The sequence below is a fragment of the Rhinolophus sinicus genome, linkage group LG11 (genome assembly GCF_036562045.2).
Source record: "Rhinolophus sinicus isolate RSC01 linkage group LG11, ASM3656204v1, whole genome shotgun sequence".
Classification (NCBI taxonomy): domain Eukaryota; kingdom Metazoa; phylum Chordata; class Mammalia; order Chiroptera; family Rhinolophidae; genus Rhinolophus; species Rhinolophus sinicus.
Window position 1 is genome coordinate 6,644,833 of NC_133760.1, and position 16,374 is coordinate 6,661,206.

General features: G+C 44.7%; 1 long non-coding RNA gene across 1 annotated transcript; it reads right to left on the bottom strand.

The window, feature by feature from the left end:
- Positions 1-1,218: 1,218 nt before the first annotated feature.
- LOC141567724 (uncharacterized) lies at positions 1,219-5,649 on the bottom strand. The gene is made up of 3 exons (XR_012490561.1): positions 5,510-5,649; positions 3,637-4,592; positions 1,219-1,763 (listed from the first exon to the last, which is right to left on the bottom strand). It is a non-coding gene; the product is annotated as an uncharacterized LOC141567724 (long non-coding RNA).
- Between the last annotated feature and the right edge of the window lie 10,725 nt (positions 5,650-16,374).

Below are 16,374 nucleotides of genomic sequence, written 5' to 3' on the forward strand. Positions count from 1 at the left end.
TTGAGACTTAAAAGAAATGAAAGAACTCTACAAGAACTTTCTGACTCCATCAGAAAGAGCAATATAAGAATAATGGGCATACCAGAAGGAGAAGAAAGAGAGAAGGAAACAGAGAATATATTCAAACAAATTGTCGATGAGAACTTCCCAAATTTGTGGACAGAACTGGACCCTCGAATCCAAGAAGCAAATAGAACACCTAGTTACCTCAATCCCAACAGGCCTTCTCCAAGGCACATTGTATTGAAGCTGTCTAAAATCAACGACAAAGAAAGAATCCTCAAGGCAGCCAGGGAAAAGAAGACGGTAACTTACAAAGGAAAGCCCATTAGATTATCATCAGATTTTTCAGCAGAAACTCTACAAGCCAGGAGGGAGTGGAACCAAATATTCAAACTATTGAAAGAGAGAAATCATGAGCCAAGAATAATATATCCAGCAAAGATATCCTTTAGATATGAAGGAGGAATAAAGACCTTTCCAGACATACAGAAGCTGAGGAATTTTCTAATACACGACCTGCACTACAAGAAATACTAAAGGAGGCTATTCGACCACCATCAACAGGGACAATTTGTGGCAACCAAAACTCAAAAAGGGGAGAGTAAAGGCCTGAACGGAATATGGGAATGGAGAAAGTAAGCGTGCTGAAGAAAATGGAATACTCTAAATATCAAACTTTCTTTTACATAAACTTAAGGGTAACCACTCAAAATAAATCCAGAATTGAAATATATACTGAAATAAAAGAAGAAACAGAGGAAACATCATAGAATACCACCACACAGAAATAATAGACAACAACAAAAGGCAAAGAAACAATGGAGACACAGCCTTACCAGAAAACTAAAGATAGAATGACAGGAAATCCTAACATCAGTACTCACCATAAATGTAAATACCCGTCGTTGAAACATAGAGGTTAAAAGAAAAAGGTCGTCAGAATGAGTTAGAACAAACCAATACAAAAAGACATAACTGACTCAACTACACATGTCTACTAGAAACTCACTTCAAATATCGTAAGTAGCATAACACATTATACACAAAAGGATGGAATAGATACGCATTGTGAACACCAATCAAAAGACAGAATGGATAGCCTATATGCAAGAAGCCAGTCACAAAAAGACAAATATTCTCGTATTCCATTTATTTGGGTTGTTAGAGTAATCCAATTCAAAGAAACATAATGTAGAACGGTTGTTTCTGGGGTCTGAGTGGGGAGTATTGTTAAATGGGGCAGTTTCAGTTTTGCAAGATGAAAAAGTTCCGGAGGCTGATGGTGGTGATGGTCACGCAAAATGTGAATGTACGCTTGCCACTGAACTGTGCCCTCACAAATGGCTAAGATGGTAAATGTAATGTTCTGTATATTTTAACACAACTTGAAAATAAATAAGCAATTAAAAAAGACAACTGGAAGAGCTATAAAATGGCAGGGTGAAATGGTAGCATCCAAATATGTCAGGTCCCATTGAATTTTGTGATCTATGAAGTCAGGAAGGCCTCTCTCAGAGTTAGCTAGATTCTTCTCCTTTTCCTCCTGCTGGTTCTATGAAGTCCGCGTATCCACAATCTGTGTGTTCCGTGGAGCCGGTCAATGAATATACTAGCCTTCCTCACACCAGCCTATGTATACCAGTGGCAAAAGGTTGTCTGCGTATGTTTGCATTTTCTTCCATTCCTGTACTCTAGTCAATCAAATGCACTTCTATGATTCTGGTAATTCCAGTATAGATAAAATGATAAAGGCACCGCATCTGAAAAAACACCACCATGAATGGTTGTGAATATCCCAGGGAGGAGTTTGTATACCTTCTGGGATTAAGTTGTGAGAATCTGAGATTTTATGTAGAATGCTGAGCAGAACTGCTTTCCACAACAACCAGGAGAATTTGCCTCCCAGGTCCTGTCAATCATTAACAGAACTGGCTTGCCTTCCTGCACCCTGGGTTTCTAAGAAATGTATCAATGGATGAAATGATGATTTTCAGCCTGGCTAAGAAAACATTTAGTAGAAATATTACTACTCTCTTCAGATATAATCAGGGAAAAAGTATTAGACATGATCTATATAATGGAGATAATTATTTTCAATAGTCAGACTCTTCAGAGATGCAGATTAATAACTAATGTATTGGTGTAGAATTAACCACTGGTCATTCGCAGAATGTAAAAGCATATATGAGACTCTACAAGAGTAAGAAAAGTTTTATTGAAAGTCAAAAAGAGAGAGAGTTCTGGCAAAGGGAAGTTTTGCCAGGGTAGTCTGAGAGAGAGCAGCGCCCGGTTTTTGTTTAGATGGTTTTACATTTTTCAAAGCAGGATGTAAGGTGCTTGCCAGCTTGCAGGTGCAATGGTAGCCAGGGGACTTAGAGCCAAGCGGTTAATTTATTAGCTCGGTTAATTTTTAAGCTCGTTCCTGCCAGGGGTGGACTGGACATCTTGCAAGAACATGATCTGGTTGCAGAGGCATTGTGCTTCAATGCCTGCAAACAAGATGAAATAAATTTTGTTAGTAGATTAAGGATGCAGGGGCCAAAAATTAGTATTAGGAGAAAAGAAACAAGAGGGCTTGCGAGAGGCAGAAGCCAGGAAGCCCACGACCAAGTGCCAGCCCAGGCCATCCATCCCTGGGCCGCCTTTTTCCTAAGTCTAGAGACTTGATCTCCTAAGTAAGTTACTTGCTGTTGGAAATCTGAGCTTTGGGGGCCCATTCTGCTAAAAAAATTTAAAGTTATTATTGTATACTGATCTGAACTTTCCTTGTCTGGGCTACAAATAAGGAAATCATCAACATATTGGAGGATGGTAGCCTCAGAGAGGGAGGTCCCTCAAATCTCCATGTAGATAGAGCCTGGCCAAAAAGGAAAGGATGGACTCGAAAGCCCTGTAGTAGGAAAGTCCAGGAACATTAGCTGCGAACATGAGTGTGTGGTGCGTCCGGGTGAAAAGAAATAAAAATTGGGATTGAGGGTCTAGCGGAATACAAAAGAAGGCATCCTGCAAGTTCAGAGCAGTGAACCACCCACTCCCCAGAGGGATTAGTCTTGATAGGGTATAAGGGTTAGGGACTAAAGGATGAGTTGGAATTACTGCCTCATTAATAATCCTTAAGTCTGGAACTAACCGGTATTGTCCAGATGGCTTCTTGGCCGGTAAAATTGGTGTATTCCAGGGAGAATTGCAGGGAATTAAAAGCCCGTGCCTGAGGAACTTGTAGGGTCCTTCCTAACCTGTACTGGAGTTACATGAGACACTCTGCCAAGAGTTTCCTAACCCAGACCTGTTTTCTGATCCGGGGAGGAATTGTAGACAGGTTGGGGTCAAATGCTTGAGAAGGGAAGATAGGCTGCAGAGCAGCTATTAGAATAGGGTTAGGAGAGATTTGGAGGGAAGCTTATAGCTTCTGCAAAATATCTCGCCCTAAAAGGGGTATAGGGTACTGAGGCATAATTTGAAAGCAGGGGAGCCAAAGCATCAAGGTTTACCTTGTTGGCAGGGTCCACCTGTAGGTGGTGGGATTGCCTTGAATACCTGTTAGAACTAGGCTGGAGGGAAGTGCAGGGCCAGGGTGATGAATTAGAGCAGAGAATGTGGCTCCTGTATCAAGAAGAAAGGTAACATTCTTACCTGCCACACTAAGCAGGACCCTGGGCTCGGCCTCCGTGATGTTGAGGAGAGGAGCCTGGACAAATCTTGGGGCCGGTACGTCCAGGTGGCAGTCGTCTGGCTGGTAGTTAACGATGACCATACTGGCAGCTGGTTGGGGGAGCTGTTCTTTTGGCGTTTTAGGAGTCGGGATGGCCTCCCTCCTCCAGGGGAGAGGGGACAGTCCTTCTAGTGTCCTTACTGTTTGAAAAGGGGACATGTGCCAGGAGATGCCCTCTTGGCCAAGTGAGGACAAGCCTCACTCTAATATCCTTCCTGATGACAGTTGCAGCAGGTGTTTGTGCCGGTCTTCATGGCCTCCCTCCTCGTGGGCCTGTGCCAGGTAAGGCTGAGCGCAGGGTGCTGGCAACCGTTAATTGAGCCCTTCCATGATCCTTTTCCTTATCCCTCCGTACCCTAGACTCCCTCTCTGCCTCACCCCGGTTGTTAAAGACCTTGAAGGCTGCATCTAGGAGGACTGGGAGTGGAGCCTGGGACCAGCTCTAGTTTTCAAAGCTTCCTTCTGGTATCCGGAGCTGATTGCCCAATAAAATGCACGGCAAGGAGAGTGCTGGCCTCCGGGATAGATGGATCTAGGTTAGCATACTTTTGGAGGGCACCAGCCAGGCAGGATTGAAAGAGGGCCAGGTTTTCATCTGGCCCTTGAGTAATTTCCCTCAGCTTGTCATAGTTCACTGGTTTAATGACGCCCTTCTCATGCCCTCCATAAGGCAGGTGACCATATGAGCTCATCTATTCCGGGCCTATTGGCCAGCTTGATAATTCCAATCAGGATTATGATTGGGAAGAGCCTCGGCCCCAACCCTGTGTTGTCCCGGATTCCGAGCTGCCAGCTTGTCTGCGTATCTTTGGGCAACAGCCCGGATACCGTTCTTTTCTCCTAAGGAGCAGCAGGTGGTTAAAGTGATGTGACTGTCCTGCCAAGTAAGATCAAAGGCCATGGTTAAGCCCTAGAATTCTTTCATGAACTTTGAAGGGTCTTCAGAATAGGTTTCTAATTTTATCTCGATCTGAGCTAGATCTTCCATAGGGAAAGGGACATGAACCCTAACTGTCCCGGCCTCTCAGTTTGTAACCTCCGGGAGAGGCATCACCGAGTCTGCCTTAAAATGAGCTCCGCGGCACTACGCGTGGTGCTCCCACGACTGGGAGCTGGGGGAGAATAAGGAGGGGAGCTGAAGGAGAGGTGAAAGGGGTGGAGGGGTTTGAGGAAGAAGTAGGAGGCGTAGGAGGTGGGTTTTGAGGAGGTCTAGGAGGGACCTGAGATCTTTTCATTGTCCCTAATAGGACAGCTTCAAAGGGGCTGGAACAAAAGGGTGGAGGTTTGGTTTGAGAGATTAGCCACTTTTTAAAAGCGCTCCCTTTTTTTCTCTCCAGTTACCTCCGCCTCAGGCTGTGGGAGCAGCAGCTTCAGTTATATTTCAGGTTATCTGTAAGATCTTGGAACTTACTGAGAGTTGGAAAAAGCTTCATTTGAGAGGAGAGAGGTTGAATTTAGTTCGATTCTTTTTTTTTCTTCCACTAGTTGGATTCGTAAGAAGACAGCTGAGAGGAGGGGGGGGCGGTAGAGGAGCCACCCATGGTGCTAGCGATGGTGGACTTGTGATCCCCGGAATAGGAGATCGAGGGGGGGTCCCCCAAAGATCCTCTGAACAAGTCTCTGACCCAGGAGTTACGGAATTAGCGTGCTCGTTACCACGTACTCGGGGGAAAGAGAGGAAAGAAATGGCCATTAGTTGTGAGGGCGTCCCCACCACACCTAAGATCGAGGGTCATGGACCCGGCCCCGGGGAATTCCCGGTGCCCCATGGACGTTTCAAGGTGAATCACGTACCGATCAAAGGCCTGTTGACCCATGCAGACAGTGACCGAGGTCCAGAGAAGCAAAAGAAAATGGGGAGCAAGTCATCAAAAAGCACTACAGGGAGTGGCCAGCGGGGAGGGAGACTGTGTCTCTGACTTGCGTGCCTGTCCAATGGGCGGGTCTTTGACTTGCTCCTGGCGGGACCTAGTCCTAGAGTCCCGGAGCGCTACCAGGTCACCCTGTCACGGGAGACTTCCTTAAAGTGGTGGACGCCCTGGAGGCATTTATGTGCCATCCTGTGCTGCCAAGGTGACTCGCCTGTCCCCCAAGAACTAGAAAGCAGCCTCATACCGTGTGCAGCAACAGGATTCCCCCACCAACAGAGACGTCGGACTTTCGTTTCCACTAGAGTGTAGCCCCGGCCTGGAAATGTCAATTTCCAACCCTCAAGGGAGGGGATCTGGGAGAGGCTTTAGAGATTTGCTGGGGGAAACGCCCGGCAGGGAAAAGAAGGAGGTAGAATTAAACTCCCAGGAAGGAGGAGGTAGAATCGAACTCGTGGAGATGGGGAGGTGGAGTCAAACTCCCGGTTTTCAGCACCAAAATACATTGGCGTGGAATTAACCCCTGGTCGTTCGCAAAATGTAAAAGAACTTATGAGACTCTACAAGAATAAGAAAAGATTTATTCAAAGTGAAAAAGAGAGAGAATACTAGCAAAGGGAAGTTTTGCCAGGGCCGTCTGAGGGAGAGCTGCAGCCAGTGTCTTTTTAGCTCTAGTTTTTATATTTTTCTAAGTAGGATGTAGGGTGCTTGTCAACTTGCAGGTGCAGTGCTACCCAGGGGATTTAGAGCCAAGAGGTTAAATTTTAAGCTCGTTCCTGCTAACTCACCAGCTCACTCCTATTAACTCTGTGCCAGTCCCATCCTGCCAGCTCACAAGCCCTCTCCTATTAACTCTACTTGTCTCATCAACTAATATAAACTCAACATTTTAGCGTTAAGTGTATATAAGAATAGAATGAGTCTAATGATTATGTTTGTTTTGTACACCTGAAACTAATAATAATAATAAAGAAACAGAATGAGGTGTTGTGAGTTCCCATACTTGGTGATGGGTTATCATTTTTTGAGGTAAGATAAAGGCAATTCAAACATCAGATGGTGAATAACAGGTTACTTATGAAATTATCTTTATTTTTTTCTCCATATTGTTTTCCAACTCTAAGAAATTAATTCATATTGCCACACAAAAATACACTTATAAAGTTAAAAGCAAGATATAGAAACAATAAAAGTGTTACAATATCCTTCAATGAATTATTTTGGTTTATAAAAATAACCAATGCTTATTGTCACCAATACAGAAAAATTCAGTCAAGTGAAAATACTCTAAACCCATAATCACATTCTTGAGAGTTGTCCATAATTTGTCATTCCTGTTAAGTATTGCTGCTTTTATCCAAAATTCAATAGCTTAAAACAACAATTATGATTGTCTCTCCTGGTTCTGTGTATCAGGAAGGGCTCAGATGATACCATCCAGGCAGGAAGGTGAAAATATGCCTGGTAACTGCTTCCTGCTTGGTCTTCACTGAAACAGCATGGGAGATGGGGAGAGGCTTACGCATTTTTCCACATCCTTTTTCTGCATTAATTGAGATCATATAGTGGGTAGTCATTAGGAAAATACAGATTAAAATCACAATGAGATACCACCTCACACACACTAGTACCACTACAATAAAAAAGACAGACGATATGAAGTGTTGGTGAGGATGTGGAAAATTGGAACCCTTGTCCACTGCGGGTGAGACTGAAAACTGGTGCAGACACTGATTCACCTCATCAACAAATATTAATTCCAGGTACATTGAGTATACAAGACAACATTTATACAGCCTTTAGAAAATAAAGAGTACGTAGTAGAGAAGAATCTTCATGATGCTGCCTAAATAAAGATTTGTATTACAAGTCAGGAGAAAACATCAACTATAAAAACAAGAGCAGTTATTTTAGGGGGTTGTAAGGATTAAATGAGACTCTGCATAGAAAGCACCAGCAGAACACTCGACATGCGGTGTGTTCAATAAACAATGCAACAACGATGATCATTGAGATCTGATTCATTTAAGTTTCAGCAAATGTTTCTCAAGAACCTGCTATAGACCCAGCCATGCACCAGGCATTGGGGATGCAAAGATGAGTAAGACTCAAGGAGTGCACAGTTAGTAGGTGTGACAGACATACAGGCACACAATTAAAACACCATGATATTATATCCTATAATAGAGATATGAGGCACAATCAAGAAGCACAGAGCAGGCACCTCTAAGTTTCCTAAATCTCCCTAAGCAATTATACTGCAGCAAAAGGATGTGGGCGGGTCCAGGAAAGGAGGATGGTGAAGGGAATTCTAGATACAAAATACAGTAGTTCAGGGTGGCTAGAGTGAAGAATGAGAAACCAATAAGTCACGACAGACTCATTCCTTATTCTGTAACAAAATCTAAGTGGCAGATCTGGGATTTGAACCTAGATGACCTGCTTTGAGCGTCCATGGTTGTAACCAGTTCAAAGGGGACTGTCAATGCCTGTTGGAGATGGTGAGGCTGTCAGAGCCACTGTTTGTCTTCATTCAGTCCATGGATGAGCTAAACCAGCAGTGTCAGCCAGCCAAAGACAGGGCATTATTAACTGTGCCTTGGGAAGTCAACATAGGTGACGTTTGTCTTTCTCACTCCCTGTCCTCACCTCAGACCAGAGGTAACTCAGTTCAGGATTATGGCATGACACGCATGAGAGTAAATGACACCCCCTCCCCCCTCTAGTCCACTGGAGCCACAGGTCCAGAGGCTGATTTTTAAAATTAGCAGGGTTCTTCCCACTCACTTTTCCCTCAATTAGCTGGAACTTGGTGGTTTTGGATTTCTGTATAGACGGAGGCAAAATCCACATTGTAAATCCATTGATTGTATCCAAGAGAGATGCACACTCATAGTCCACAAGTACTTCCGGCAGTTGGGGAGGGGGTGGGTGGGCACCTGGACCTTGCACTGGCATTCATGTAAATTTTTCAGGTGTTTTCCCCAGAGTAAATTTTTAGCAGTAGAATTACAGTGTTGTACGTAAGTTCTTCAGATTAAATTCATACAAGTGAAATAGTCTTGCCAGAAGAACATGAAATTGCTTAAGTATCCAAAAAAGTGTTGGCAATTTATGCTCCGCCATCTTGATGGAGTCACATTCATGCAATTTATGACTCTGAATTTTGTGGTGGAGTTTTGGACTTCTGATAATCTGAAAACTTTGTTAATGTGCTATAAACTAAGTCAGCTGTTTGGCTTTAGCAAAAGCGCTCATAAGCACTGCGGAGGCCACTGGACTATAGTCAACCAAAGGACGTGGGGCCCTGTGTGATGTGTGATTCTTGTCACAGCCAAACAGTGTTGAATGACGGCAATAGTTGCACTTGGAATGAGAATGGGACTGTGGGACCACACCGCAAGTGCCACTTTTAAAGCTGGTCTGCACCATTTTCTTTGATAGTAATGGATTAAATTTAAATTTCACATTCCTCATGGCTAGGTAGAACTAGGGAGGGAAGAAGATAATAATGTAAGGGGAATTTTGACATGAAAAGAAACTTGCTATCTATTTATGTTATGTGCTAAGCTGCAAAAGTGTTTTTCAGACCTGTTATTTCTAAATGGAATGTGATTTTATTGTAATTTTAATAGCAATTTTGGATGTAGATTAATAGCGATGAATAGATAAATTCAAACTTGGTCTCAATAAACTTAAATATGATCATTAATAAAACAAGTACGGTTGAGTCCTTAAGAGAATGAGATAAGCCACAAAAGACTGAAAAGTTATAGAGCTGGATTGAGATTTTGTAAAGTTCAGCCATGGGCTCAGAAGGTAAAACACAGTTGATAAGAATTATATAAGACACAAAACCTGTTCATATTTTAACCCCATTGAGTTAAGACATTCTCCCAAATTGGCTACGAGGATAATTTTTACCTTACAGGTAGGCGGGATAGGAGGGAGGACAACCTTAAGTAAAATAATTTTGTAGGTTGTCAAGAATTTGATAAATGTTAGCCAAGGCCAGACCACGAGGTGAGAGAGGGAGAGTTGAAAGTGTTCTGGAAACGTCTCAAATCACCGAGATCACAACACACTGGCCTTCACACACTTCCTCGTACTGAGCTATGTCTATAAGGGGAACCTCCCACGGGAGCAGATCTGGGGAGAACTGAGTGGGGTGTGGGCAGGTGGGAGGCAATATTGATGTTCTGAAAAATCTCACAAACCACCTATGGATGGCCTCAGAACCAGCAACATGGTACCTGGGATATTACTGACTTAAAGTACACTGTCCCCAGAGCTGATCTCAGGGCCGAGATGGGACAACTCAGATATTCTGGAGACCACCTTTCCCACCATCCCATCAGCCATCTATCTCATCACAGTTCCAACCACCCATAAGGCAAGGTCTAGGAGTGTCTCCATCCAGAGTCAGTGTTCACGAAGCTGAGGCTCGGGTGGATGGCAACATTGTCGATGGTCTGGAAAGGCCTCAAACCATCACACACTGATCTGAATGATGATGCCCAGGAAATAGCTCAAGGACATGGGACTTGGTCAGGTCACGCCAAAATCTGTCGCAAAGTGACTCTTCCTAAAATGCCATCCACACACTACCATCCAGGAAGATTGCAGCACCAGTGGTGTCACTGTCCTATGTCTACAAGGACATAACCCAGAATGTTCTCATTGAAGAGTTATCCACCCATCTGTGAACTTCTTAAAATGCAATGAGGACCACCGGGAAGCCTCTGCACCAGAGGTCTATGTGTAGGTTTTGAAGGAGGACCCAGCAGCACTAACATTTGAGAAAGGCTCCTACCGCTGTCACCTGCATTTGTGGCTACTTAGATGTTGTTTATGCCAGAAACCACCAGCAGGGAGTCCTTGCCATAGGACGATGTCATTACAATGGTTTTGTTAAAGGCCCTCTGCCACGTCCTTCTCAGGAGTATTTTGTGGCTCACATGGGCATGAGTGGCAACTCTTCAAAAGTCGCAAACCCCTGCTGGGGACTCCTCACCACCAGCGTCTTCATGTCTTACATCCGCAGTGTCCAGGGTGGCAGCAGTTAACCATTTACATTTAAATTGAAGTTAATTCAAATTAGACAAGTTTAAAAATTCATTTACGTTGTAGTGAAATCTGAACAAGGTCTGTACCCGAGTTAACAGAATTGTACCGACATCAATTTCCTGGGTTTTGACAATGTCCTATGGTTATCGAAGATACTATAATTGGGGAAAGGGTACAGGGGAAGGCTCTGTGCTATTTTTGCCACTTCCTGTGAGTCTTAAATGATTTCAAAATACAAAGTTATCTCTCGCGCCCTAAGTCACTTCTTCAGTGGTACTAGCTATATTTTAAATGCTCAAAGGGCCACATGTGCCTGGTCGCTAAGATATTGGACATCGGGGATGTGGAACATTTCTATCAGTGTATAAAGTTCTATCAGATGGTGCTGCCCTAAATTGGGCCTCAAATGCACATGGTTACCTCCAGTTCCAGTTATGGGGTCACTAAGCCCTCCTTGGCCCCTACTGCTTGGCACCCAGCCTTCATCCATCACAATGCACCTCACTCAGGAGCGAGGTCCGGAGCTCCCTAGATGACCTGCCGGCCCTTTACATTCATGACAACTGTGCTGACCTTGGAGTCTTCCTCCCAGGGTCCCCATCTTTGGACAGCTTCATTGTCCACGGAGTCACCAGATTAGAACCCTGGGCACGTTCCCTTCCCTCCCTCCTCCTCACTACCCTTCCCCCATCTGTCCATCCCCAAGCCCCATCCTTCCTGTGTTTTCTTTCTGCCTTGTATTGTCCCCTCTATCCCCATGGCCCCTGCCCCAGCTCAGGTTTCCTCCTCTCTCCCTAGATCATGACCTCAGCCTCCTCTCTGGCCTCCTGGCATCCATTCTTCCCATTCCAGTCCATCCCCCACATGGCCCCACACAGGTCTTTCCACACCTGTGGAATAGAAGTTAGATAGTTTGTTTAAGAGAAGCACCAGCAGAGGAGTTGCCTGGGGGCAGAGTCCAGAGAAGATTGCTGCAGATAACTGTGCCTAACTTTAGGTTATCTTTTTCTTATATATATATATATATTTTTTTTACAGCAGGAGATGTGACATCCAAACTCAGGACATTCGATGTATAGACTGAGGTTATTTGATTGACTATGCTGGTTATATAACTAGTTTCGTTCTGAGCACGCTCTTACCCAGAATGCATACAGAAAAACCCACGGGGTGGGGAGGTGGAGGAGTGGGGGAGGAGGGTGCCAAGCCATAATGTTCATTTTATTTTAATTGTGTTATAATGAGGCTGGAGTTCAAGCTACGAGCAGGCTCCAGCAGTCTGCACAAGCGCTAAGAACTAGCTAGTTCTGGTTGGGGTCTTATCTCCTTTTTCTAGGGGTGTTTCGACAGAAAAATTTATCTCTAGGGGATGAGCCTGGGTGGTCCCTGGGGAAGGGATGCAGGCCTGGGCAGTCCCCCTCTGGCTCACTTTTATTAACTCTTTTTCTGCCTCATCAGTGAAGAGGCTGAGGCCTCCCTCTAGTGGGGAAGATGGGCAATTAAAAGGTATATGATTAGTGAACAATTTAATTTTAGATACTGATGTTTTCTGAAAGAAATAAAACGGGGATGGGATAGTTGCTGGTGGTGCAAAGGGGATGGCGACTACTTCAAATAGGGCTGTTGAGGGAATCCTCTCCCTACAGGAGACATTTAAGCCTGAAGTGCAAAGAGCTGGGTAGGCATTCCCGGCAGAGGGAATGGCAGAGGTGAAAATTAGATCAAGCTGGTCTTGTTTGGGGACTAGGATGGAGCCCACTGCAGGTTAGGCAGGAGGGCAAGGGATGAGACACTGCCAGACAGTTAGGAGCCAGGAAACTCCACACTTGCTGTAACAGCCCAATTCACCCTATACACTAGAGCTGGTGGAGTCAACTTTCTGTGATGATGGAAATGTTCTAGATCTTTACCATCCAACACAGTGGGGCCACTGAGTACTTGAAATGTGGTGAGTGTGACCAAGGAACTGAATTGTTTTTGTTTAAATATTTCACCAGTCTTGACGTGGCTTCTTTACATCCCTAGTTTATAGGAGTTCCATTCAGTTAGTCTTCAGATGGCCCTCCAGGTTGATTGTTTCATAATTTAATGGTAATTCTGATGTAGTCATGGGAGGAAGCAAGCACAGCGTTTTCCCACTCCACCACCTTGACCTCCCAAGGAACTGAATTTTTAACTGTATTTAATTTTAATTAATTTAATTTAGCCACATGTGGCTAGCTGCTACTGCATTGGACAACACAGCTAGATAACTTCCCATTACACCTCAAAACACCAACTCTTCCTATAACTCCTTTATTCTCCCCAAACATCTCAATGCTCCCTACACACTTCCACTCCTTTGTAAGAATCCTCTAACAACTGCACAAGCTCAAGCAGCCCGATCCTGTTTCCTTTTACACCCTACTATCCTCGTATCGCTCCCATCACGTCCTACTCCCTACTCTGAACTTCCCAAAGGGAATACACACGTTACATGGCAAACTCCAGTACCAGGCTGCCTGGGTCCAACTCCTGGTTCTGCCACTTCCGGTGTTTGATTTTGGTCAAGTTATTTAACCTCCCTGTGCCTCAGTGTCCTCATCTGTAAAGTGGGGGGGATAACAGTAATGCTACCTCATAGGGCTGTGGTAATGCTTCAATGCAGTACTCATATAAAGCAGAGATGGCGAAGTACTTCATTATATTATTTGGACAGGGTTGAAAATTTCCAGAATAAAAAGCTTTTCAAAACAAAAGCACTTAGCACAGCCCCAGGCACATAGTGCTGATTAGTGTTGGTTTCAACACTCCTACTTTTCCTGACCATCTCCAGCTCCTCTTCCTACAACTCAATTACTCTATAATGTCCTAGACCCTATAGGAATCCATTCTTCCTAAACTCCCCAATTCCTCAAAATTAGGGTTCCCAGGTAAAAACGCAGGATGCCTCACTGAATTTCAGATAAACAACAAATAACTAAAATGCTATGCGTTGTGAAATTTGAATTTAATGAGTTGCTTTCCCCCTAAATCCGGCAAACCTATCCATAATGCTGACATTGCTTACTAAGGAATCCTCAGGGCTTGCCAGATGGTACTTAGTTGGTCTTCTAAAATAGTGCCAGAATTAATTGGCATAATTCCGCATTCCCTTGTAAAACCTTCAACTTCTGATTATAGCTCTAGTTCTTCTCAATCACCCAGTTCTCTCATTGGAAGACAACACCCTCCTTTTCCAAGAACACCCTAACCCTTCTATAGTAAAACCCCAAACACTTCTATAGTCATGTCTGCCCTGCTCATCACCGTATTTCTAAAATCTAGTTGTGCCTGGCACATTAAACAGGAGCTCTACAGATAATTTCTGAGTGGTGCATGAGTTAACATCCTAATTTTCCCTACAGCATTTCCACTTCCCTCAAAGCATCCCCATTACCTATCAGCATACCAATGTTTCCAATGTCCCCCAAATCCCCTTATTCCATGGCATGGAATTAACTCCTGGTCATTCACAAAACGTGAAACACTCACAGATTCTACAAAGGAAGTTTTATCAAAGTTAGGACAGAGAGAAAATGCCCATGGCAGTGTCCAAAGATGACGGTTGCCTTGGGTAGAAGGTGAGAAACACCGGCGGGGGGTTGGAGGTGGGGAGGTGTCACCGGGGCGGAGTCCAGAGTCTGAGAGTGGAAGGCTGCTGAGCCACAGGGTAAGAGAGAAATCCTGGCGGACTCCTTTGCCAGGGCAGCCTGATCCACAGCGGCGCCTGACTGCAGGTTAGCTTTTTCTTGTATAGGAAAGGGGGAGTCAGTGAGGCAGGTTGGAGGGCTGACATCCTTCCAGGAGTCTGGTCTGTTTGAAGACCATGTTATCTCCGGACTCTGGACTCGGACTCGGCCATAGCGGCCTGTGACTTTAATGCATCACCAGTAAAAGCTGCAAGAAGTTGTAAATTGGATTCCAGTGTCCGGTGTCTGGGCGCCTGAGGATTAAGAAATTGCTCTTTTCCAGGTTAGGATGTTGTTAATTAACGAGGTGTGGGCAGCCTTGAGAAAGGGAACGGAGTTCTTCAGTTAATCAGTGAGGGGAGAAACAACCAGGAAACAAATGAATATCAGGATGGATCAAACTGCAAAGAAACTCTAATTACAGGTGGCTAGAGAGCGAGCTATGCGGTGAGTTAAACTGCAAACTAGCTAAGTCTAACTGCGTTATTGAAACCCTGAATTTCACCCTAACACACACGAATTCACCAAACACTCCCACGTCTTCAAAACACCCCAATATCCCTAGTATCACCCCAACTCCCCTTATCTCAAACCGATCCATCCATCACACTCTCCATTCCTCCATGAGCACCCCATTTTCCTGGCTGTTACTCTAATTCCTCCAAAGATATCCTTAAACTCGTAGCTCTTACTCCTCCCCCTTCGGCTCCAGGGTTACCGTGGAAACGCCCCCTTTGGCTTCCCTTCCGTTTGCCCTGCAGCAATCCTCTCTGTGCTGATGTACGAGCCCGTCCGGGCACGATGGAAACCGGAATGCGCCCCCTCACGCCAAAATGGAGAAACCCAAAAGCCTCCCGACTGGTTGAGACGAGGGGGCCCTACAAAGTTCAGTGAGCAAAAGGTTCTCCTTATTCCTTTGTCCCCATTCTTAGTGTCCCCACTAAGCGCTCAGGTGAAGCGCCGGGACAGCAGATTCTACTGCGCAAGCGCCCGACTTTAGCAGGAAGGCGCTCAGCCAACTGGGAGTTGTAGTTTTCTGGCCGCTACAGCCGGAGAAACAGGTGGCCAATGGGTGAGTACAAGGTTATGGAAACTGGGAATCGTCCGGCAGGTTCGACTGTCACCACAGCAACGAGAATGCATAATGAAGCACCAGCCAGTCTGCCATTTTTATTCTTTCATCTTTCTCAATGCTTGCTTTGCCACAGGCACTGTTCTAGATGCTGGAGAGACGATGGGAAATAAAATAGAGCTTATATTTTGGTGGCAGCAGATTCACTATTAATAAAAATGGTGAACACAGACTATTGGAGAAAACGGTATGTTAATAGGTAATTGAGATCTTTCGAGGGAAGTGGAATGTTAGGACACGGGTACACAGGCTCATTCACCTATCCTCAGACTGTAATGAAGAGAGAATAAGCAATCAAATGTAACATACCTTCTTTCCCCGAAAATAAGACCGGGTCTTATATTAATTTTTGCTCCAAAAGATGTATTAAGGCTTATCTTCAGGGGATGTCATCCTGAAAATCATGCTAGGGCTTATTTTCCGGTTAGGTCTTATTTTCGGGGAAATACAGTAGCAAGTAAGTAACAGAACTGGGATTTGAACCAAGGTAGTCTGGTTTCATTCTCAATAAGTTTAGCCACTGTGCTAAACTGGTAAAGAGCAATGTGGTATAATTTCAGGTGGTGGTTAAGTGTTGTAAAGAATACTGCTGAGAAGAGGAGTGGGAGGACTCTTTAGACAGACTGTTCAGGGATGGTACTTAGGAGGAGGTAGCATTTGAGTGGAGGCCTAAAGGGATTGAGCTGGGCACATGGGGCGTGTTGAGGTTCAAGGATCACGCAGAATGAAGCTGTGCTGCCATGGAGATAGATTCAATTTTGGCTCCTTCAATCCATCTGGTCTCCATAGGCCTTATTGAAAGAATGAAGGAATGCTGGACCATCTCAGTTTCCCTTTGGGTCTGGGCCTCTGACCCTCCCCCAGAAGCAAGAACTCAGCATG